This window comes from Equus asinus, chromosome 3 (genome assembly GCF_041296235.1).
Source record: "Equus asinus isolate D_3611 breed Donkey chromosome 3, EquAss-T2T_v2, whole genome shotgun sequence".
Lineage (NCBI taxonomy): Eukaryota > Metazoa > Chordata > Mammalia > Perissodactyla > Equidae > Equus > Equus asinus.
In genome coordinates, this window is record NC_091792.1 from 1,407,995 (window position 1) to 1,432,438 (window position 24,444).

Below are 24,444 nucleotides of genomic sequence, written 5' to 3' on the forward strand. Positions count from 1 at the left end.
GTAGTTGTTGATTGTTTCTAATAGTTTTTGTATGCATTCTTTGGGGTTTTCTATATATAAGATCATGTCGTCTGCAAACAGCGAGAGTTTTACTTCTTCGTTGCTTATTTGGATTCCTTTTATTTCTTTTTCTTGCCGAATAGCTCTGGCCAACACCTCCAGTACTATGTTGAATAGGAGTGGTGAAAGTGGGCACCCTTGTCTTGTTCCTGTCCTCAGAGGGATGGCTTTCAGTTTTTGTCCATTGAGTATGATGTTGGCTGTGGGTTTGTCATATATGGCCTTTATTATGTTGAGGTACTTTCCTTCTATACCTATTGTCTTGAGGGTTTTTATCATAAATGGATGTTGGATCTTGTCAAATGCTTTCTCTGCATCTATTGAGATGATCATGTGGTTTTTGTTTCTCATATTGTTAATGTAGTGAATCACGTTGATTGACTTGCGGATGTTGAACCATCCCTGTGTCCCTGGTATAAATCCTACTTGATCATGGTGTATAATCTTTTTGATATATTGCTGTATTCGGTTTGCCAAAATTTTGTCGAGGATTTTTGCATCTATATTCATCAGTGATATTGGCCTGTAGTTTTCCTTCTTTGTGTTGTCCTTGTCAGGTTTGGGGATCAGAGTGATGTTGGCTTCATAGAATGTATTAGGGAGTGCTCCATCTTCCTCTATTTTCTGGAACAGTTTGAGAAGGATAGGTATTAAATCTTCTTTGAATGTTTGGTAGAATTCTCCAGAGAAGCCGTCTGGTCCTGGACTCTTATTTTTGGGGAGGTTTTTGATTACTGTTTCTACTTCTTTACTTGTGATTGGTCTATTCAGATTCTCTCTTTCTTCCTGATTCAGTTTGGGTAGGTTGTATGAGTCTAGGAATTTATCCATTTCTTCTAGGTTGTTCAATTTGTTGGCATATAGTTTTTCATAGTATTCTCTTATGATCCTTTGTATTTCTTTGGTATCTGTTGTGATTTCTCCTCTCTTGTTTCTAATTTTATTTATTTGAGACTTCTCTCTTTTTTTTTTTAGTGAGTCTGGCTAAGGGTTTGTCGATTTTGTTAAGTTTTTCAAAGAACCAACTCTTTGTTTCACTGATCCTTTCTACTGTCTTTTTTGTTTCAATATCATTTATTTCTGCTCTAATTCTTATTATTTCCCTCCTTCTACTGACTTTGGGCTTTGTTTGTTGTTCTTTTTCTAATTCTGTTAGGTGTTGTTTGAGGTTGTTTATGTAAGATTTTTCTTGCTTATTGAGGTGAGCCTGTATTGCAATGAATTTTCCTCTTAGGCCTGCCTTTGCTGCGTCCCAAATAATTTGGAATGGTGTGTTTTCATTTTCATTTGTCTCCCAATAATATTTGATTTCTTCTTTAATTTCTTCAATAATCCATTGTTTGTTCAGTAGCATGTTGTTTAGCCTCCACATTTTTGGCCCTTTCCCAGCTTCATTCTTGTAGTTGATTTCTAGTTTCATAGCATTGTGACCAGAAAAGATGCTGGATATTATTTCAACCCTCTTGAACTTATTGATGCTTGCTTTGTTTCCCAAGATATGGTCTATCCTTAAGAATGTTCCATGCGCACTTGAGAAGAATGTGTAGCCTGCTATTTTTGGATGAAGTGTCCTATATATATCTATTAGGTCCATCTGATCTAATTTTTCATTTAATTCTGTTATTTCCTTGTTGATTTTCTGTCTGGGTGATCTGTCCATTGGTGTTAATGGGGTGTTGAGGTCCCCTACTATTATTGTATTACTGTTGATGTCTCCTTTTAGTTTTGTTAAGAGTTTCTTCACGAATTTTGGTGCTCCTGTGTTAGGTGCGTATATATTTATGACTGTTATGTCATCTTGGTGGAGCGTCCCTTTTATCATTATATACTGCCCCTCTTTGTCTTTCGTTACCTGTTTTGCTTTGAAGTCTACTTTGTCTGATATAAGTATGGCAACACCTGCTTTCTTTTGTTCATTATTGGCTTGGAGTATTGTCTTCCACCCCTTCACTCTGAGTCTGTGTTTGTCTTTGGGGCTGAGGTGTGTTTCCTGGAGGCAGCATATTGTTGGATCTTGTTGTTTGATCCATCCTGCCACTCTGTGCCTTTTGATTGGAGAGTTCAATCCATTCACATTTAGTGTGATTATTGAAACGTGGGGGCCTACTGTTGCAATTTTATCACTTGCTTTCTGGTTCTTTTGCATTTTGTCCTGATGGAGAGCTGTTACTTTGTATTATTCCTTCTGCTTATCTCCTTTGTTCTGGATTTTGTAACCCCTTTCCTTTTCTTGATTTTTCAGGAATGAGTTTCTTCCTGAGCAATTCTTGCAGAGGAGGTTTTGTGGTGATGAACTCCCTTAACTTTTGTTTATCTGGGAAAGTTTTTATTTCTCCATCGTATTTGAAGGATATTTTTGCTGGGTAGAGTATTCTTGGAAGCAAGTTTTTATCCTTCAGAGTTTTGACTATTTCATTCCAATCTCTTCTAGCCTGTAAGGTCTCTCCTGAGAAATCTGCTAATAGCCTTATGGGGTTTCCTTTGTAAGTTATTTTCTTCTGCCTGGCTGCCCTTAGTATTTTCTCTTTGTCGTTGACTTTTGCTAGTTTCACTACTATATGTCTTGGGGTTGGTCTTCTTGCGTTAATAAAGCTTGGAGATCTATTGGCTTCTGTGACGTGATGTTCCATCTCTCTTCCCAAGTTTGGAAAGTTCTCAGCTATTATTTCTTTGATCAGGCCTTCTGCACCCTTCTCCTTCTCTTCTCCCTCTGGTATACCTATAATCCTTATGTTGCATCTCCTAATTGAGTCAGATAATTCTCAGAGAGTTTCTTCATTTCTTTTTAGTCTTAATTCTCTCTCCTCCTCTGCCTGCAGCATTTCTATATTCCTATCCTCCAAATTGCTAATTCTGTCCTCCATATTATCAACCCTACTGTTCAGAGAGTCCAGATTTTTCTTAATCTCCTCCATTGTGTTCTTCATCTCCAGTATTTCTAATTGGTTCTTCTTTATGGTGTCAAGCTCTTTTGTGACATAGCTCCTGAGCTCGTTGAGTTGTCTATCTGAATTCTCTTTTAGGTCGTTGAGTGTTTTCATAATGGCAGTTTTGAAATCATCGTCATTTAGGTTGTAGATTTCATTGTCTTCGGGATTGTTTTCTGGATGCTTATCATTTTCCTTCTGTTCTGGAGATTTAATATATTTTTTCATACTGCTTGATGGCGTGGATTTGTGCCTCCTCATAGAGATAGAGTTTAGTCGCTGTTTCCACTTGTTGCAATTGGTGTGTGTGGGGGGGGGGGGCAGCTGTTTAGACTGCACCAACCAGGACCCCGTCAGCTGTTACTGACTGGACCTGGACCCCTCCTCATAGTCACAGTGGTCCTGTGTGGTCCCTCATCGGTTGTGGGGGCTATCGCAAGGGGGCCTCAGGCTGCTGGTGCCTACTGCTGCAGCCCACCTAGAAGTGCTCCCTCCTTGTGGCCTGCAGCGGTGTTGTGGGCTTTCCCATCAGCCAGGAGCAGGATCACCTATAATCTCCGATTTGTCCCTAACAGAGCCCACCAGATCAGACTTGTCCACTATGGGTCCCAGCAGAGCTTTGGGTATCTTCTGCAGTCTGTTGTTAGCTCGCCTAGCTGTGCTGCTTTTGCCCCAGGGCCTTTCTGCCTTGCGACTGCCAGTCGGGACCTCTCCACTAGTGCTGTGCAGAGGCTTTCACTGAGGCTGCTGTAGGAACCTGGAGATCCCCCCTGGGCTACGTAGCCATTTCACTGGAGCCCCACTCTGCCCCACTCCACTCTTACAGGATCTCTGGGAGCCCCTTGCCTCGTCTGGGACACGGCCAGAGTCCGTAGGCCTGGCGGTGGCTTGTAAGCTGCTGCCTTGTGGGGAATTCTGCTCTAGGGAGCTTCCTGGTGTTCTGAATGCTGTGCAGGGCCTCCCTGCCAATGGCGAGCAGAGGCCCTCCCTGCTGGGGGGTTGTGGGACCCTGGAGCAACCCCCTGGGCCGCAGAGCCGGGTGTTGGAGCTCCACCCAGTCCCCAGGCACATCCACGGGAAGTCCGGGCACCCCCTGTACCGACCCGGGTGCAGGAGACCGTGAGCCCAACAGCAGCTTGCAGCCTGGAGCTGCCCCAGGGGATCCGCCCACTGGAAGCTTTCCTTTTTCCTGGATCCTGGGCGTGGCCTCCCTGCTAATGGTGAGCAGAGGCTTTCCCTGCCAGGGAGATGCAGGACCCCAGAGCCTTCCCCCGCGCCACAGAGCCAGGCACTGGAGTTCCAACCGTGTCCCCAAGCACGTCTACGGGAAGTCCAGGTGCCCCTTGCACCGAGCCAAGTGCCGGAGACCGTAAACCCAGCGGCAGCTTGCAGTCTGAAGCCGCCCCAGGGGATCCGCCCACCGGGAGCCTCCCTTTTTCCTGGCTTCTGGGCGTGGCCTCCCTGCTAATAGCGAGCAGAGGCTTTCCATGCCGGGGAGATGCGGGACCCCGGAGCCTTCCCCCGTGCCGCAGAGCCAGGCGCTGGAGCTCCAAACGTGTCCCCAAGCACTTCTACAGGAAGTCAGGATGCCCCCTGTACCAAGCCGTGCACCAGAGACCGTGAGCGCAGTGGCAGCTTGCGGTCTGGTGCCGGGCCCGCCAGGAGCTTCTCTTAGTTCTGGCTTCTGGGGGGAGCCTCCCTGCTAATTTCGAGCTGAAGCCTTCCCTGCCCGTGGGTGCGGGGCCCTGGGATTTCCCCCTGGGCCTAGGTGCGATCGCCGGGGGCTTGGGTAGCGGTGTTGTCACCTGTTTCCACCATCGCTCCGCTGGTGAGTGCACACTCCTGCCCTTGGTGTCTGGCGATGCTATGGTGGAGTCCGTTGGAAGAGAGCCTCCTGCAGGAACTAGGCTGTCCAGGGGTCGGGGGTCGGAGAGCTTTCACCTATTTCCACCTCCTCCCGGGGGGGAAGTCTGTCCATGTTCCGATGTGTAGTAGCACGAGACTTTTAGGCGTCTTGAGATGCTATCTGGATATCCTTTGTTAATCGGCGAATGTTCAATTAGTTGTAGATGCGACGGGGGAGAGACAAAGAAGACCTCCCACTCTGCCATCTTGGTCCCGCCTCTCGATGGATCTCTAATTTTTAATGAATACAAATGAAATTTTTGTTTCCCCAAACAAGTTTTTGTATGTACTTTCTTGAAGAGGAGTCTAGTTTAAGGGGAAAAGTTCTTAATCACGGAGGATAATGTACAATGAAGAGCACATGAGGAGCTCCGTACGCAGCCTGAGCCCCTTCAGCCCTGGATAGTAGGGGATGTGAGAAGGACTTTCCAGGAGCCATTCCTCACTTATTTGCCTCCTTGATTTGCAACTTTTTTCTCATTTCTTCTGAAATCTCAGTTTAACTCTCAGATGAAATGAGGCTGGTGCAGAAGAAACGGGGTATAAGGCAAGAGGAGGCGAGAAGACAAAGGCTGGCTCGAAGCGGCAAGGGTTCCAGTTGGCTTCCCAGTTGGCCAGACTGTGTGTGTGTGCAGTTCGCAAGTGTAGGCAAGAGGGGAATTATTTCCAACAAAAACACGCTGCACAACGCTTGTATCCTATACAGCTATGTTACATGCTCCAAAGACGTTCCGAAATGAAAGAAGAATAAGGTGCCATAAACCTCCTGCAAATGAAATGCAGAAAGATTGCCACAGCTACTCGGCCCGTGATGTAATCCTCTCACCTGAGTTGTAATGAACTGTCTTCACTTAAACTTGCCTATTCTCTCTAACATTTGGGGGCTGTGCAATGATAGCTATACATTACACTTGACATATGAATCATTATAGAATGCTTCCTTGAATTTCATTTCATACACCTTGAAAAATCTACCAAAACCTTAGGGGACTTTGGACATATCATAGATTTCTTTGATCATAGCCCACACCATAGGACCCAGGTTCTGAATGACGCTCAAAATCCATCATCTTCCTAGCCTTCTAAGTCCACAAATGCAGTTGAATTTGTCTGCCAGGGTGCTAGATACTAGATGTGTGCGTCCCCCAAATTCACATGTAACGCCCAAGGTGACGGCATTTGCAGGTGTGGCCTTTTGGAAGTGATTAGCTCATGAGGGTGGAGCCCTCAGGAAGGGGATTAGTGCCCGAATAAAAGAGGTCCCAAATGTGAGGACATTGAGAAGATAGTCATCTGGGAACCCGGAACGGGGCCCCCATTAGACACTGAAACTGCTGGCACCCTCACCCTGGACTTCCGGGCTCCCAGAACTATGGAATACATTTGTTTAGAAGTCACTCAGTCTGTGATATTCTGTGACAGCAGCCTGAGTGGATTGAGACAATCATGTTTTGTTTTGTTGTTGTTGAAGTTTCTTCAATGCCCAACACAACTCCCCACCGCAATCCGGAACAGCTCCGGCCAGCGCTGGCGCGAGCTCCGGGCAGTCAGCCCTCGCCCAGCCGCACACAGCGCGACGGCGGAGATAAAGCCCACGTGGATCAAGAAACGGTGTAGAGACGTGAGGAGCGGCGGCAGCCCTTCCGCCTGTGTTTAAAACCGTCCCGCATAAGCAATCTCCCAGCTAAGCTTGTCGCCTGAAGGGGAGATTAGCTGGAAACAGTGAAAACGGTCTTTCTTGCTACCTTTTCCTCTCCCTTGTGTGTTTCTGAAGCAGAAACAATTACAATTCTATTTCAAGCTTTAAAAAAAAAAAGGCCCAGCCCGATCCCCGCAGCATGAGACCTGGTTTATCACGTCCCCGGAGGCGTCTACACCGGAGGACCGCCACCAGTGCGCGCGGCGGGAAACCGCGGCTCTCGGAGTTGGGGTTAATCGGCGTAACGCAGGTGACGGCAGCCGGCTCCCGGGAGAATCGGGGTCCTGATGAGAAGCTGGCTGCGCGGCAGAGGGAGACGGGAGGATGCTGCCGCCCGGCTCCTCCCTGGAAGTCTCGGGTCTCGGCTGGCGCGGGCTCAATTACCGGCGTTTAGCGCAGAGGAAAGTGGAGCCTCCCCGGCCCACGGGCTCCCGTCATTTCGTCGGCTCATTAAATACAGGATTTTGCTTTTCAGCCCCGGCTGAACGCGAAGCGCTATCCAAACAGAAAGCACGGCAGAGCCGGCCCGGCTGCCACGCGCCTCCTGGCCTCTGCTCCTCCGGTCCCTCCGGGGCACTTTATTGCCGTCGCAGGACTCACACACAAGTAAACGGCAGGAGGCCGCTCTGCAGCTTCTGATCGGAAGGACTCCAACCTCAGTCACTCACTCAAAAGGCACCTTTTCAGCACGTGTGTGAGAGTAAGTCACGCAGACGTCTTTCCCACCCCAAATGGCTGACGAGGTGGAAAATGACACAGGGAAGTAGACCAGGCAGACTCACATTCTACTAAGTAAACATCAGTTAAGCCAACTAAAACGTCTCAAAGTCAGAAATGCCCCACGAACGTGAGACAACCTTGAGCAGATAAGGAAAAGTCGGGAAGAGTTTTGGCCTCAGTTACCCATCCTAAAGAGGGATAGCTTGTCCTCTGGGGTAATCTCACATGTAACGACCCTTCCGCATGTGGAGTGGGGCCCGCTCCCCCCACGCACAGGCAGGACGTGCGGCAGTGGCCCTGAGTCAGCACGGTGGAAGCGGGGAGGAGTGGAGAGAAGCGGGCTGGGGTCCTGGACGGCCCCAGCAGGCCCGTGGGTGCCTGCCCCCTGCACGCTTCCAGATTCTTCCTTCTCTTTTCAAAGTAAGCAGCTTAGAAAAACTGAGGAAATATATCTAAAAACAATCTGCCGCACACAATCCTCCTACATTAGTTAGAAAATAACAGCAAGTAGTAAAAAAGACAACCGTATGAGCGCAGCGGTGGTAAAATCCAGGCGTTAGTGCGGTCCCGCGGGCACCCTAAGCAGTCCACACTGAGCTGATGAAACCCTGAGAGCAATGGGGTCATGCGCCTAAAGAACCAAGAATACGTTTGTGCCTTTTGACTGAGGGATCCCACCTAAGGAATTCACCTGAAAATAAGTAAATGAATAAAAGAAAAAGTCATATACAGAAAGTTATGCAGAAAAATTACCAAGCCCTGTCAGGCCCTGTGCCAAATACGGATCCCACAAAGATGAACAAGAAATTGTCTTCGGTGACAAACTTCAACCCCTCAGTATCTAGTGGGGGAGATAGGCACACAAACAATTGCAGTATGCTGAAAAGAACATGTCACCTGAGCTATGTGCTAGGTATAGGAGTCAAACAGAGGAGGTAGAAGAAATAAAGGGGCATTTATTCCACACGTATTGTAAGTACCGGGCCGGTTCTGAGAATAAGAAGTAAGCAGGACAGATGGTCCCACACTCAGGATGCCCATGGCGTTCCAGTGATGCCAGGCTCCCACGGCCCCCAAAGGATGAGGTAGCCTAGTGTATTTGGGGAACTGAGCGTAACGTGCTGTTCCTGGAGCACAAGGATTAGGGCAGAGGGCATGGAGAGAGAATAGAGGCTGGCTGTGGGGAATGCATATGCCCAAGAAGGTGCCGAGACTTCACTCTGCTCGATGGAGCATCGCTGAAGGATTAGTGCAGGAGACAGAGTCAGAGCCACGTTTCACAAAGGGGATTCCATCACCAGCGTGGAAAACAAGCTGGGTGGGGCTGGGTGAGCAAGATTGGAGGCAGTGAGGCCAGATGAGAGCCTACTGCACTAGTCCAGGTGAGCAATCGTGAAAGCTGGCGCTAGGTTAGTGCCGGAGGGGACACAGAGGAGAAGACCAGCTCGGAAGGTGTGGTGGAGCAGGCCTTTGGCATTCTCAGGGATCTGTCCCGGCAAAGCCCCAATCTGGAGAAGATGGCGGTGCCTACAGAAGCACCTGTTTTCGCCCGAACAACTTTCCAGTCGGCTCAGAGATTCCTGTCCTGTGCCTATCTAAACACCATAAGGTAAATAACTTTTAATTTTTTGTTGCATCTTCCACATGAGCAGGTTTTGCACTCAGATGGAATGCCCGGGGAAATACTCCACAACGACACGGTTGGTTATGGTGCTGATCTGAGCCAGGCCGAACACGAGACTCCCCTCTTCAGTCTGCCCGCTGGTGTCCTCACTGCTTCCTCCTTCACTTCACCTGTGCCGTCAGCAGTAAGTAGTGAGTGTTAAGTTCTCCATGGAGTCATACTTCATAAGAAATAAAGTTTCATTTTTGTCACTGCAAATGCGACCACAAGCAAGGCCCCACAAGGCTGAGAGTGAAGGCGGAATGGGTGGGACTGGCTAGCCTTTGTGAGCTGTGAGTCGCTTCTGTGGATCAGCCTTACAACCCCTGCAGCAAAGGCGCCTCAGGTGCGATGAAATCGTGCTTGTAGAGCGGTTAGTACAGTATCTGGCCTGGAGGACGCATTCAGAAAGTGTTGGCAACACAATGCCATTTAAAGTCGTGCAACTGATTAATTGTTGTTCAGTTAATGGGTATGAACCCTCCTCCTCACGCTAAAAGGATTTTAAATACAATTTCAGAATTCATGAAAATATACAAAAATAAGGGCCACACAGGTCTCAAAAAGCATACGCTAAAAAGCGTGTATAATAGTACATAAGGACGCCCAAGATCATTGTTAGATGGAAAAAGAGCAAGTTGAAGATGTATATATTGCAGGATCTCATTGGTGTAAAAAGACATAAAAATTTCATCTCAGGAAAATATTTAATTTTATAACTCTTAAAATATCTCCTTGTATTATCAGAATAAACTGATGAAAATATTCACAATTGTTTGAGGAAAATATCCATGTGCTGTTCTCAGGCTAATATGGTTGATGCTGCTGACGACATTTTGGTGTCTCGCAGGCCACAGAAGTCTTCATGCCGAGTGGCTGAGGGTGAGCTCAGAGACGTCCCAGCTGCTGTGGAGGGGTTTTTAGGTTCATACTCTGTAAACACATGTATTCCCAGAGTGTTGTTTTGTTTTTTGTGTTTTAATCTTTGAAGAGTTTACATGTCTGTAAAATGTATGATGTCATTGGGATTCACACAAGTTGAAGCTTTTACCTCTAGTATAAAAAGAGAGGTTATGACCCACCACGAAAACACGTGAATGGGTCATCCTTCTGAGGGGTGGCTTCACCAGAGGAAAAGCGTCCGAACAGTGTTGCCAGCATTTAAGAGCCAAATTTAATGCGTCTCCCAGGAAGACAGAGGATTTGGGGGCAAGACTTCCTTGAGATGCCAATGAACATACTGAGAGCAGTAAAGCTGAGGGCTTGCTTCTGAAAGTTGGTCCTCCAACCAGCGGCAGCAGATGCCCTGGGAGCTGGTTAGAAATGCAGCGTCTTGGGCCCACCCAGACCCACTGAATCAGAACCTGAGTATTAACAAGATTGCCAGGTGGTTTCTAAGCACAGGAACATTTGAGGAGAACTGAGCTCAAATCAGCCTTGTTTGGACACTGTCATTAACATTTTTTCATGAAAAAGCATTGTGTGTATTCATTTTTCAATAAACTGTCTTTATTATTCACATTACTACAATATGGTATTCTATTTTAACTACTTGAATAGATATTTCAGAAACTACTGCTTTTATATATAGAAAAATCCTTTTTTTTTTTCTATTGGTGAGGAAGATTGGCCTTGAGGTAAAATCTGTTGCCAATCCTCCTCTTTTTTGCTTGAGGAAGATTGGCCCTGTGGCTCTGAGCTAATGTCTGTGCCAATCCTCCTCTATTTGTTTTGTATGTGGGTTGCTGCTATAGCATGGCTTGATGAGTGGTGTATGTACACGGCTGGGATCTGACTCCTCGAATCCCAGGCAGCCAAAGTGGACCACACCGAACTTAACCACTACACCACTGGGCCAGCCCCATGTTTGTATTTTTTTAAATGACCCGCTTTTCAGAAACTAATCATCACTTAAATTGAGAGAGAAAATTACTAAAAGTGATGGACTTTAAGGGTGGCCCAAGATGAGCACAAACCACAAAGTCAAAGATTTACTAGGAGGCAGAATTGACAAGAAGGAGGGAGACTGGAGATGGAGGCAATGGAAGAGGAATTGCTAAGAGCTGCTCCTGGGTTTCTGGCTTAGGCAAGTGGATGTGGGCTGGGGCCCGTTCACCAATGAAAGCTGTATGATTTCAGAAGGAAGAACTAGGAGTTCACTTTTTGGATGGGGTGATGCTTGTCAATTTTCTGGCTGGAGATGTCTAAAAGGCAGCTACATACACAGGTCAGGCTCCAAGGAGAAGTTCGAGTTGATCAGTGGGTCACTTCTGCCAGGCCGAGGGCAGGCTGCGCCAGCATCAGGATTTGGTCTGCTGCCTTTACTCTGTCTCTAACCGGCTCTAGCCATTTCACTACCAGGGTACCTCTGATATCTTCCACAATGTCTGTGCAACCCAAAATGTGTCAGCCAGGCATGATACATCCACCATGAAACCATATTATCTTTACTCCCCGGCAGTGGAGGGCCCTTGAAGTCTGTCTTATCAAGGGCATCCATGGCAGTTTCAGGAGGTCTGTGCCAGAGAGGACTGGATCCAGGCAGGGCAAGTATAGACCCCTGATGTCATCCTAAACCAGGATGTAGACTGAATGTCCCCCCACCCCGGCTCTCCAGCCTGAAACCAGAGGTCACCACGGCCACTTCACCATCGTGTGCACTCGCTCATGTCGGTTTTCTGTGAGATGTTCCCTGACAGGCGCATCGGTCCCCTTGCTTCTAAGATAAATACTGACCCTGGACTGAAGTAGGACTTCGCCCTGAAGGGTGAAGTCTGAAGCTACAAGCAGGGAAGAGGGAAGCACGTTAGGGAGTGTTTCCCACGGTGTGAAATCGTTCCGGAATCTTTCAGAGAGCGGTTAGCTGTTGGCCTTTTTCATATGTTTTGGTTTTAAAACTTGACAGTCCAGCAAATGAAGGCATTTTTTAATTTAGTACAATATTAATAAATTCAAATCATCTCAGAGAGAAACTGCTCAGTGTGTTTGGGTCTTTGAATTTTTCAAAAAGTCCCCTGATGTACGAACACGCATTATAGCACTCAAGTCTATCGGGCTAATCTTTCTTTTGTAGATAACAGCATCTCTAGACACAACTGCTTCAGGTGCAGAAGAAAAGCGCGCACATACACATTTCATAATGTATCTCTAATTAGAGGGGATATTTAAATTCTAAAAATAGACCCTCCTTTAAGCAGGAATGAAATGGCACTGCTGGGACACAGCCTGCGTGTCAGCTGAGCTTGGCTATCTGGGGACATGGCTGCTGCTTTCCGCGTGGGGGATGCCGTCTCACAGCCAGAGAAGAGGAGCTTGTGAGGAGCAGATACGATCTCAGTGTCCACACCAGGAGCTTTCATTTGGGCCCGATGTCTTGACTCTGATATTCTAGAATCTCACTGAAATCGGTGCAGGCGGGGAAAACAATTTAACAAAAATAGTCAACGGCCACATGTGTTTTATATAAACTCAAAGAAAATATCCAAATAATTTACTCATTCTGCTAGGTAGCTTTTCAAATCGTCATCTCCTCAGTGACCCACAGTCAGTAAATGTAGAAGGGAAGCTCAAAGCAGACCCCAAAGATGGGAGGCGGGATGTGAGCCTTCACCAGACTGGAGGAACTCTACCGCAACCTCAGCTGCCGAGGCGGCTCCTTCTTGTAGTGGACACTTTGGTCAAGAAACAAATGTTTCACGGATATCACGTGACTGACGTTTCTGTGAGCGTCCTGCTCTGATGACAGGTGCAGCAACACAGGAGTTCAAAGGTCAAGTGGACAGGAACTTATGGCCCTGGCCCATCACCTGGGTTACTTCACAGACTCCATTCGTTTAGCTTCGCATCAGGCACCACTCTGGATACTTCACATGCATTGTCTCATTTGATCCTCATGTTGTCCTTAGGAAGTCAAGTTTCCGGTATAGAGATGGCTGTCATTTTCTCTTTATGCCCACGTCCTTGTCATATTCCAGGAAGCGATTGACCTTCATATGACAAGAGCCAGAGCCAGATCCACCAGGTTGCAGTTGACTAGACCAGAGGTGGACACCTGACGTCACATAGACTGTGCTGATCAGCTTCATATTTGTAGAAAGTTGCAGTTGGATATAGATAAATCAGGTTGGTCTCTGTTGAACATGACAACCGATAAAGGTTCTAACAGAGAGGCCGTGTCAGATCCACTTGCAAGTCTTGGGAGAGAATGAAGAATGATGCAGACAGAGCAGCTGGCCTTAAGAGAGACGAACTGACTGAGAAGTCACGTTGGTGCCTGACTTTATTTGAGTTCCTGGGTTGCTCGTGAGGCCTGCCACACTGCCTGTCCTTGGGGGTTCATGAGACACCCTGTATCCCTACCATTATTTCTCCTTTCTTCTTAAATTACCTCGAGCAGATTTCATTCAATACAACATAGTGGTCTCTAAGAGAGAATTCTTACCCCATTTTGTTGAAGGGGAACAGACTCAGAGTTTAAGCAAGTTGCCCAGGATGATGCATATAGTATAAAGTGCAATTCAAGCCCAGATCTATAAGACTCCAAAGTTTGTGTTTTCACCACTAAGTTAATTTAGATCTGAAGATATCACCATACGTTGTGGACTGCTAAAGCCATTTGAATCTACTAAGCTAGAGCCTTTGTGATTTTCAGAAGTGACTTCTGTGTCTTCCTAAAGTTTAATCTGCAAAATGAGTGCTCACTGGAAACAGACAGGCGCAGAGTCTCCACATTTTCATCCACATCACTAAGTCGAGGGAAGTGAAACTTCTTGTCTTCCAGCTGAGCTGCCTCTTGCAAGGACTCTGATGCTCACTGCTTCTGCAGAGCACATGCATCTCCAGCGGTTAGACCCGTCTCCTCCTAAGGAAAAATTTCATTTTCTTCTGGTCAATTTTCTACGCACAATTTGTCACCACTAGACCATCCTTATTGTTTATCTTCATGGACTGTTTCCTAGAAGAAATCGACATGCATTTTTTCTCTTTGCAACTAGCCATGAACCCAGAGTTACTCACGTGATTCTGAACAGCCAGCTTTGGAGCTGTGCTGTTGGCCCTCCTTTATGGAGAAAGAAGCTCACTTACAGGATCCTCTTACACACTCTGAGCTCTCTTGGCTCATGTCCTGGGGTGTGAGGCCTCACCACTCTATCACCCTACATGACTGCTTGGCTCACAAGAATCTGGACTGGGGCCACTCCCTGATTCAGTGATTATGTGCATGGTTTATGTTAAGATGTTTTTATTGTAGTTCAAGCAAAAAACCGTCACTTGCTATAAATCCATCAATTTTGGTTACTTTAAATTTGTTACAGTCAAACATTATAACATCAACAAGAATTTTAAAAAACCATCCAGACACGCAGCACTCTAATAAATCACCTTCCTCAGTTTTCTACCTCCTTTGTGTTCTGTTTACATGTAAACCCTGGACCTAGTTTCATCATAACAGATGCTCCTTTGTATGTAGCTTCCCTTCGCCTAACTTTTCAGGAAGCACTTTTCTGTATGGCTAATTTTTAAATTATCATTTGAGTGGCCACATCCACACATGTTAGATGTTGAACTGTTAATGTTTCCAGTTACGTCTTTAAACAATTCTAAATGTGGTAACTACCTAGCTGCTAGGAGACCAGCTCGCCCTCATCCCCAGCCATGAGTGTTGACAAGCATTGGCCACATGCAAACAAACAAAGACCAAGCAGACAGCTGATCCCAGGATATTAGCAGGGTTTTTGGCCACATGGGGAGTCAGTATGCACCCCCCACTTCCTTGGCCAGAATCTAGGCAGACGTGGGGAGTTTTCTTCACACTTAACTGAGGGTCCAAAAACAACAGAGAAAGAAGCTGGGGACCATGGCGGTGACACCTTCGTTCCTGGGGGCAGTGCAGGTCAGTGGGGGACAGGCAAGACTAGTGGAACTCGTGTTTCTCTGAGCACTGAAAGCTGTGTGCCTGTCTTCTGTCCAAACAGGTCCACTGTGTTACACAGAAACCTGGTATGGACTCTTCTCCCTTCTGACCACAGCCGAGACTCAGAGGGACCTGCGTGTCTCTAGGAGGGACTATCAGTGGACATCTCTGAATCTCTCCATCTGGACCCTCAGTCAGACTTCTGGAAGACCAGTGAGTCTCCTCTGGCTAGTGGAAAAGCACAGTGATTTCAGCCTGCAGAAATGAAAGTCTGGGCAACCAGCAACCTACTCTTTACCCTCAAAAAAACACACTTTTTAAAAAAATCAGTCCATTTCCTCATCAAACACAAACACAGGGAACTACACAGTAACAAGAAAAACAAAAGGGGGACAAAAAGGGGTCTCCGCTGATTCCTATGCTTATGCTGAGTGTCCCTCAGCCTTCCCTTCACAGGGGCTTCACTCTTATTTTAAGACGGGTCGCAGTGTTTGAAAAGCTCAACAATTTGCCACTTCGTTAGTCGGTTACCGGAAGCTACAATGTACTCGATTTGCCTGTCCTCAGTCTGTCTTGGTTCTCAGAAGATCCTGTCTCTGGTCAGCTCCGTTCTTCTGGGTCACACTTCATCCTGATCTGGGGCTGCTCCATCCTGTGAGGCCCCCCTCCAGTCCTGAAGCAGCCTGAACTACCCCCCCTTCTCCTGCCTTCTACAGCAGCCACAGTGGTGTCACTCCCAGCTGTTCCTGAGCTGGTTCCCAAGCTCAAGGCTAAGTGGCTCCGCCCGGATCAGCAACCTTGCCATGAACAGGTCAGACTGTGTTCAAACACCACCAATGTAGATTTAATGCAATCAGCCACTTACCCAACGGTTCCAAATTAAATGCAGACGCACTCAACACGTCTGCTAAGTCTTATAAGGGAGGGAATACTATTTGCCAAACTTCAAAAAAGTTTTCATTAAGAGATTTCATTACAGATAGTCTGTTGAGAATGGTAGACATCTTTAAGGTTACCAATGGTAACTCCAAAAAACTAAATTTTAATTAAAAGCTTAAAAACTAAGTTCAGTCAGCTTTCCCCCGACCTTATTTTCCCTGACTACTCTGTGGCGGTTGATGGCTTCTCTGTCCATCCTTCATCTCTACATTGGTACCCACAACACTGGATGAGTTTCCCTCTCTTCCCTGCATGGCGCCTTCCCTGTTCCCTTCACGGTTCATTTACTCCCAACGCCTGCAATTATCACCCACTCGTGGTTCCTGGGTATCAGCTGGAAGTTGCAAGTAATAGAAACCTAACTTGAACCAGCATAAAAATGTAAAAGATACAGGTTTCCTCTGCTACCTGAAAGTAGGGCATTCCCGAGAACCCTTTCATAAAGTGAAGAACAATTACCATTAATTTATATGGGGAAGGTTTTTGAGCTTTCACAGACCCAAAAAATTACCCCCGAATTCATACCAAATAACACACAAAACCTAAAATAACACTAACATGTAGTAAAAGCAGGAATGATAGGAGAAATACCCAGCCTGTATAAGGTAGAAATCATGTATGTACTGTGTAGTTTCACTTACCAGAATCGGGAAGACGTGGAACACACGGGAAGGCTGAGAGGTGGTGGTGGTGGTGGTGACAGTGAGGGGTCAGGCTGAGTCGTCGGAGGACGGGGCGGTGGGAGGTACAGGCGGTGGGGCGTAGGAGAGAGAGGGAGAGAGTCGTCTGTTACCATCTCATCGTCAGCTGAATCCATCAGGGCAGGCAGCTCCCTGACATCTATACCTTCTGACTCTGTCACCTCCATGTCCAGGGTCGAGGTTCGCTATCTGATATGGAAGGCTTGAAACATGACTACGCTTGACTGCTTAGCCTCCATAACTGGCTCGCTGAGAAACAAATGCTGAACACTGTTCTCACATTTCATCTTCTTCGTAGAAGCAAAATTCCTCTTCGGATTTCTTTCGGTTAGGGAAAACAGGTACAATGTAGGTCTTTCTTCACAGCGAAGTGGTCTAAAGTGAACTTCTGGATAGAGGGAGAAACCAGTATTTAATTTAAGGATCCTAGGCAAGAATGAAGCTGAGCCTTAGGAACACTGAGCATCAGGGACTCAAAACATGTGGGCTTTTTATCTATTCTGTTTTCTTTTTCTGTGTCCATGTCATTTTCCTTTGTGCAGACTGAATTTACATCTCGTTTGTTACAGAGAGCAGGAACTCTGGGCTGTAATGTCTTGGTCTCAATTTCAGATCTCTAAGAAATGATATTGATTGGCTCAGTGTAGGCTTAGATCTTGAATAAATCAATTTCGACTGGGGATACAGTCAGGGGAAAGGGTCAGGTGCTTGCCTTGGATCCATCAATATGACTAAGTGGTCGTAAGAACATGATATGTCTAGTTGTCACCTCCAGACTTAACCTCCCACCTGAGCACATAAAGAATTGCAGGATATCGTCACATGCTGCCACTTCAGTTTCAACCAGCCTGAAGCTGACCTCGTCATTTCCCACCCAAACAATTTGCCACCCTCACCCCACCTCTACTCGCTGTGAACGAATGGTACCGGCATTCTCCCAGCATCTCGGCCCAGCCTTGAATCATGCTGTCTCATCTCTTTCTCTCTCCTCTGTGTGCGGTCATCACTTTGTACAACAGTAATAGTTGATATTTAGGGAACATTTACCACGTGACTCTCAGTGGTATATAGATTAGCGCATTTAATTCTCAAAACAAACCCATGAGGTAGTTACTGTTGATAAAGCTGTTTCACAGATAAAGGAACTGAGGCTGAAAAAGATTCAGTAACTTGCCCAAGATCACACAGCTACAAGTAACGGGCGCTAGGAAGCAAATTTAAGTCTGATCTGGAACAAAAGCTTTAACAACGCGCCATGCCATCTCATGGCTTCTGAAACGTTTGTTACTTAATCACTCTGATCTCTCTTATGCTGTGAACTCCTCTACGATCACCTTGTACGCCCACGCAAACAGCCTGGCACTGCCACCCCCACAGCCGCCCAGAGTTCTGGAACTCCCCTGGCACCTAGAGTCAGGTGTGAGAGACCCAGGCTATCAGAGTTTCCAGGATTATGTTCCTTGATGGTTGTACGTTAACATCTCTAATCGTTTTTCAGAGTTTTCTAAAAAAGCAGTTAAAGTTATGAGCTTGTGCTGTTTTTCCTTTAACTCACTCATTCCTCTGTACCTTCTATGTTTTTCATGACTCACCAGACAACTACAAAAATCCCAAAGTGTAAAGTTCTTTAGACGGACATAACTACTGACTGTTGGCTATGCGGTGGACAGGACGTTTTCTTGACTGGATGTCCTTCATCTGAGGACTCCTATTACTATTTCTAGGAAAAACTTTCCCCATGATGTGCCTCGATTTTCTAAAACAATGCTTTTCTGGAAATCCTACTCAGGTGAACTCACAAACCCTCCGCCCGAGTCGTTTTCCCTTGGAACATGGCGGTAGTGATCCCCTTCACACAGCCTTCTGCAACCCTGTTGAGTTTCCACTGGTCGTAGAAGTTGTGGTTGTGGTAGGCAGACTTGGAAATGTGCCCAATGATCCTGGCCTCCTGGTGCCCACTCCCCGTTTAATCCCTTCCCTCCAGGGTAGGCTGGACCCAGTGACTTGCGTCTAGCCACTTGGGTACAGTGTGATTCTGCCGTGTCACTTCCATGATCTGGTTACAAAGATCGCGACTGCCTTTGTGCTGGGAGACCCCTTCTTTCTTGGCCTGTGCGCTCTGAGGAGCAGAGCTGCATGTGGAGGGCCCCGTGGCAGGGACTGAGGGCTCCAGCCCCCAGGGAACCGAATCCTCCTGAGGATCAGGTGGGCCGGAAGGCAACCCCTGCCCAGCCGCGCCTGGAGACATCCTGAGACAGAGGACCAGCTCAGCCCCGCAGGCGTTCCCGACCCACAGAAACTCAAGGCAAAGTGTGCTGTGTTAATCCACCAAATTTTGTAATAACTTATGATGCGGAATAGTTAATAAAGTAACAAAACTCAAAAAATCAACTTACCCTTATCACAGTCATGTAATCATGTATTTAACGTTTTGGAAATAATTGTTGTAATAACTGTTTGACTTTCAGGTGAGGCAAACAATAGGCTACTCTTGTTTCTCCTCAGACTGTTCCTATCTGTCACTCACAGCGTCCTCTGCTAGGAACAGAGAAGGAGGCCAATGTGGACCTGAGGCTGTTTCTTCTGGAACACGCCAGCATTTGGGGAGTGGGACGAAGTACCCTCTGAACGTAACATGGGGCCCCTCACTTTAAGGAGAAATTGCATGGGCACGATCATATGACTTGTTCAAGGTAACTTCCTGCCGAGGTCGCTCAGCTAAGACTCATTCTACCACCGATCCCTTGATGTAAGATTCTTGTGTCTAAATACTGCACACCAACAATTTAAATTTCAAAATGTGAAAATAGAGCATAGTAGTTTAAATCAATGAGAACAATAGGAAAAACTCTCTTTATGATCTGAAACGATTTCGACATTAATCCTACAGTGAATGTGAATCTGGCTGCCAATAATCTATTCACCATCACTTGTCGTGAGGGACTCACAATGATGGACGCCTTCTTGTGGTTCTGTCACAGCTCTGGCCTTAATGACCATATTCTGTGACAGTAAAGGGCCGGGGGGGGGGGAGCATCCACGCCCTGATGATGACATTATTTCCTTATCTGTGAGGCTGTGCTCCTGTTTTCACAAATTACAGGAAGATAATGGTTTTTGTGAATTACTTTCTTGGGGACAAAATTTTTACGCTGATCCTGTCATCACAGGTTTATGTCCTGTATAAAGCAATTGCCAAATTTCTGTTTGCGGAGAAAGTAAACAAAGACTCATTGTCTCTCCCTATTTTCTCCAAAAGGCACAACTGTAAACCATATGTATGGGTGTGCACACAAAACAGTCAAGTAGACTCGCCACTCAGGCGATGCTTCAGAGGAGGGGGAGGGGGCCTCTGCACCTGGTGGGAAGTCCCTCCTCCCTCCAGGAAAAAGCTCCAATTTAACCCGAAGGCGCAAGTTTTCAAGTGCACATTGTTATCAGCAAATGACACTTCGTCACAATCCCTCCGCATGTCCAGCCCTGAGGCCAGCTCTGAACACTCCCCACATCATATGTTCCTTGTGACACACTGCAGGGAGCTTCCTGGGATGGACTCTTGGCTAGAGAGGATGACTCTGTGCCACAGAGTATTCGGCCAAGGCCAATTCCAGCTCCCACGCCACCTGTTTTCTCTGGAATCCCGTCTCTGTTCTAAATCTTTCATTCCATGCACACTGGAAAAAGCACCGGGGAGTGGCAAGCCCAATTTGTTGCACTTTTGTTTCACACCATGGGAAACATCCACTGGACAGACTCCAGTACAAAGAGAGCGTTTGTAAGAGCATGGTCGGTTTATGTCCCTCCCGTTTGCTCCAAGTACTGACACGCCACGAAAAACTGAAGACTGATGCATACTTTCACGGTCCAACACGAGCGTCAGGGGGAACAGAGCTGCAGACTGCCTTCCTGTCTTCCCTGTTCCCAGCGTGGCATCTTGCAAACTGGAAACATGCCAAAGACGAGCAAAAGCTCATTGTCAGGCTCCTAACAAGAATTAAACATACTTTTGCCCCCCCAAAATGCTGTAAGTCAATCACAGGACTATTTTTCAATTTAAGATGCTAAGCCACACACTGTATCCCTGGACTTATGTTTGATCTTTAATTCGCAGTCACATTTACAAGAGGCTGGGCAGTGGTAAAAATCAAGTTATGATTTGAGAGCGTACCAAGAGGTTCCTATTACAAAAAAGGAATCTCCATATAAAGAGTACTGTTTTGTTCTAAAATCATAAACGTTTTAAAAAGCTGTTAGTTGGGGAAAAAGTTTACAGCAAAGAATGGCAGGCTGGTGTACATCTTCGTTTCCACAGTCACAACAGCACACTTGTTTTTAAAGCACACCCCACAAACGGGCAAAAGTTACATTTCTACTTTAAAAGCGGCAAAGTGCACAACACACATGCCCAGAAAGAAAAGCAACACCAGAGCTCCAGACTCGGCCCCAGAAGGCGCAGTTCAGGCCGTCTCCCCACCTGCCAGCTGGGGGCTTTTGCCAGCAACCTCTGCCCTCTCCTCCCTCACGTAACAGGCAGGGATCTCCTCCGTCCAAGTCACTCTGCGTTCTAAACCCTCCTTCAGATTCAGAAAAGCGGGCTGCCGTCTACACCTGCTGTGCTTTCGGCAGGTTTCTGAACTACAGAGACCCTCCCCGCAGCGGTTGCGTATGCTCCCCGCAGCATCCTCGGTTACATCCCAGTGCGTTTGGAGGGGCAGGGCACAGAGGCTGGGGCGGGGGCGGGTAAAAGTCAATGAACTTCTAAAGTCGCCATGAATAAGTTAGGGTTTTAAATTGCTCTTTAAAACTAAAGAAAAGCAGAAATCGGAGGAGCGACATTTGATATTCTGGGAAGAAAAGGAAAAACTAACTTTTGGTTAGAAAAATATTCCCTGAAACACAGTAGTTTGGAGTCCGTGGAGTTTTAAATGCGACAGATGCATTCAAACGTCTTTCATGAGTTTGTCGCCTGAACCGCTCGTGTGAGACCCGCAGAGGCGACGTCCTCTCCTTTCTCACCACGTGTACTTGCTCTCCCACTCTCCCAGATTGTGCAGGTCTTCCGTCCCTGTGCGGCTCATGGTATTCCTAATCTGAAAATCAGAATGTGCTACTTCTACCTTCAAATTTGGGAGGTCAATTTCAAGCATAAAAATTGTCAAGAACTACACCAAAATCCGTGTAAGAATCCACGCTGGAGCAAGAATTGTGGCCTTGCTCTGAGCCTATTTTCAAGTGTTTCGTGTCTATTTTTGCCTCGTACTCCAACAAAAAAGCAGCAGTGAACATGTGACGGTCAGCCTTACTATTTTCACAATTAACGTCTTGTTTTTACATCAAACTTTTTCTCCTGGGGCATTAGAGGAATCTTGTGTAAGAACTCTCACAATGCCTGAAATACTAATAATAGACAAGATCCTTCGAGAGAATCTTACTTTCTGGATATCACTTATTCCTTGGGGAAAAAACTGGGTAACACCAATTATTGTTTCAAAAAGCATAAATATTCTAGGCTGCATTAAAAAGGTGTATGGAATGCATAAAAAATGAAGAACCAGTTTTTTTTTTTTTTACTCTAGGCTGACGTTTACTGTATTCATTTGAGGTTTCCATAGCAAAAAAGACAATAAAATAATTTCGAAAGGATTTCAAGAAAAATCTCACGAGTAGTAGAATTTTTGGAAGCAAGAATTATGCAACATGGAAAAAGGAAATTTAATACTCAATTTTATGCCTTAAGATGTATGAGTTCTCTGAGTATAGTGAGCAGATCCACAGGCATTAAAAATAAAATGAGCTGAATTGAGCACTGCTCCTTAGGTCAGATACATTAAATCTCCTCTTTTGTGGATCCCTCAGAGGAATAGATTCTTCTGTTTCAAAGATCTTCCATGGGCTTTTGGAACAGAGCAGAGAGACCCCTCAAACACTTCCGGCTGCTGTGGCAGAATCCTGACTCCAGGCGGAAGGCCTGTGGTTTCCAGGAATCCTCTCACCATCTCTAAACCTCACTTAATATGATACATAGAAGGGAAGAGAGTCTTCCTCACAGGAGGTTGTATCAAGGTAACATGACAAACATGAATTGTGAGCATGTGAAACAATGTGCCCAGTTGTCCTGGCACAAGCTTTGCTCTGAGCCAGCTGATGACCCAGCAGTGGAGATGACATGAACGAGTCCAACATGATGACCTGGACACTGGAAGGGGTACACCATAGCACTATCCTCTCTCAGAGGAGGATGTGACTGACCGACATGAAAGGCTGGGTGGCCTCACAGAGGAGGCAGCATTTGAGCTGGGCTTTGAGGATGAGACAGACTCAGGAGGCACGCGGGCATGGAGAGGGTGTCAGGCAGTGCTGAGGTCAGCAGCCCAAGTCCAGTCCACCTGTGCCCACACCTCTCCCAGAAGCTTGTCAGTATCCTCCACACACAAAGGCCCATGGCTTTACCAGGATGCTGCTGGCTCGGTGGGGGGCCAGCCAAGCCTGATTATGCTTTCACCGTGTGCATCTGTGCTGTCACGGGTGCACCTGTGCTTTCACCACATGCACCTGTGCTTTCACGGGTGCACCTGTGCTTTCACCATGTGCACCTGTGCAGAGAAGCACTTCCAGGCATGAGATTCTGGCCTGGACCCCGAGACCCATGAAAGCCCCTGCTTCAGGTGGTTCCCTCTGAGCTTGCCAACTGCCCTGTGCCCCTGCTTGAGGGCACAGCACACCTGCCCGCTCTTCAGCTGCTCTACCTGGATGAGACTGTCGTCTGGCCTTCTTTCATGATTTCTTTTAAAACTCTACTGGTTTCATTATTTTATCCATTTCTAATTTAGAACGTTAGCTTTAAAAAGTCATCTTTCTTTTCCTGTTTACCTTTGGACAGAGAACAGGAAGCAGTAACATAATAAGCACAGTTCTGCCTCGAACAAGAAAAATTAGCATACCCCACTCTCTGCTCCCCGGGGAGCTCAGCATAAATATTTGCAGGGCCCAGGTTTCTATTTTTGAGTGGAAGTGTGGGCTAATCTCTTTAAACTTGGATCCAGCATTCAGGATCCAAATTTTGCCCCTAAACTAAGGATATCATTTAAATTAATAAAAACATTAAGATCCAGGAGATAAATAGGCAAAGAAAATAAACAGAATATCCATAAAAGACACTACAACCAGTAAATATGTAGGAAAAGAATTAAACCCCATTATGAATAACAACAAGAACACCAAACACCCTGTCCTGGAAGGCAGGAAGAAGGAGACCAGGAGTCTCTGTACCGCTGGTGGTGGTGTATTCGGAATAGCACTTAAAAAAATCTATTTGGCCATAAAATGTTTTTATTCTATGACTCTTACAGAATTTATACTAAGAAAATGATCTCAAAGGAGGAAAAGCTCTTGGCAAGTTTCTTGGTGATCTTCCTGTTTCCATCCTTGCCCTCCACTGCCCTCACCCCTCACCTCCGGCACGACCTATTTTTAACAGAGTGGGTGACCCCACCCCTGCTCAGGACCCTCCAGCAGCTCGTTGATCAGGTGTAAGGCACATCCTGATGTCGGCCTACAGGTGCGTCTGCTCCTGTTCTCCCTCCTTCCCCTCCAGCCACACGCCTTTGTTCTGGGGTCCCTCTGCCTCTGTTCTTCCCCTAGGGCCCCACGTGGGCCACTCCTGCTTCTCTTCCACCCTTGTCCCACTCTCCTCTTCCCAGTGAGGCCTCCCTGACCTGCTCAGTCTACACTGCCAATCTCTACTCTTGCCCCGGAACACAAGCTGCACGGCTGGCTCCCATTCCTGTTCTTTCCTTCTACATGCTACGTGAATTATGTGATGATCTTTCTTCCCCAAAATGCAAGGTCCACAAGGGCAGGCATTTTTGTCTGTTTTGCACTAATGTATCCTGAAATCTTGGAATAGTACCTGGCAC